The 1,399-nt window shown below is 32.9% G+C and overlaps 1 long non-coding RNA gene across 1 annotated transcript in view; it reads right to left on the bottom strand.

Moving 5' to 3' along the window:
* Window positions 1-659: 659 nt before the first annotated feature.
* Window positions 660-1,399, bottom strand: part of LOC120067880 — a 6,445-nt gene continuing 5,705 nt past the window's right edge. Inside the window, exon 2 of the long non-coding RNA XR_005479038.1 lies at window positions 660-909. This is a non-coding gene — a long non-coding RNA (uncharacterized LOC120067880). The remainder of the gene's footprint in view (window positions 910-1,399) is intronic.

The raw sequence follows: 1,399 nt of genomic DNA, 5'->3' as shown, positions 1-1,399 counted from the left end.
AACAAGCAGTCGAGCATCGACTTTCGTTTATCGAAGATTTTGCAGAATTGATATCAGCCATTTCTTCATCTCCCAATGTTGATCTTGAATATTTGGGACCAGTGAAGGGTCATGAACCCAACATAAACATATAATCAAAAGAAAGTTGTAGGTTGACTTAAACTTTTAATTAAATATATATTGAGTACAAGTGATTAATGATGGGCTTTTCGTTTAGTGAGAAGATTCAGAGTTAGAGTTAATGATACCTTTTATATGAGTTTTCTCGCAAAATAGATCAACTGAAGCCACAATAAGTCAAATGTATTATTATAGGAAGACTTGTGGTTTGCAGCAATACTCTGTACTAAACTAGCATATTTTAATATGCTGAATTTCAAAGTGTCACTCAATTGCTACAACAAGCCAATTAGCAAAATAATGGTAGTGAAAGAAAAGAAGCAAATAATCTTATTTCAAATTCCAAAAGCCTAGCTTGAATCTCAATGCAATTAATTTAAATTTTGTTTAATATATATATATATATATGTATGTATGTATTGGTATGTATATATATGTAACGACCCGACCCCTTAGGACTTAGGTTAGGTCGTTACTAAAATAAATGAATGCATAAAATTTAAAACGACGCTCAGTTATGTTGAAATAAATGCTAAATATACAAGAGAAGTTCAAAAGACATTTATTAAATGTAATTGTTAAAACAATATTAGGGTACGCATAATTTGTAAAGACTATTAAAAGTATATATAAAAGAAATAATCCGTAATAATAAGTTTCAAACAGTAAAACTAAACAATAAGGGAAGAATAAGAACTCTAAATTTCATGATGCGGAAGCGTAAAAACTAGTTCCAGTGGCACGATCACAAATTCCGCTGCGCCATCACCGGTGCCTCTATACCCTTACCTGAAACATCAACACAAGAAAAAATGAGCATGAAATACTCAGTAAGTAACCTCACTATTGGGGTCAGGCTAGACATCTATGTCCTCTAGATACCTACCCTAGTGGAACATATAAACTATTCTAGTCCTCATGGAACACATATATACATGAAAAACTTATTTCTATCCTAAGGTAATTGAATATGTCCACTACCTCTAGTAAGTCCTGTAGGACCCACAATCTCTGGTGAATCCCGAAGGAAACACAATATCTTACATACGTATGGTTATGCATACACCTCTTTCGTATACACATAACCCACTTAATGTGTACCTCTTTCGTACACTTAGTTACGTATATACCTCCTTCGTATACACATAACCCATTGAAGGTGTACCTCATTCGTACACCTAGTTAAGTATACACCTCTTTCATATATACATAACCTACTAAGTATGTACCTCTTTCGTACATCTAATTATGTATAACCTCTTTCGTATACACATAATCC

Source organism: Benincasa hispida, chromosome 12, assembly GCF_009727055.1.
Source record: "Benincasa hispida cultivar B227 chromosome 12, ASM972705v1, whole genome shotgun sequence".
NCBI classification, from domain to species: domain Eukaryota; kingdom Viridiplantae; phylum Streptophyta; class Magnoliopsida; order Cucurbitales; family Cucurbitaceae; genus Benincasa; species Benincasa hispida.
Note: the sequence above shows the minus strand (reverse complement) of the source record. Positions and strands in the feature narration are given on the sequence as shown.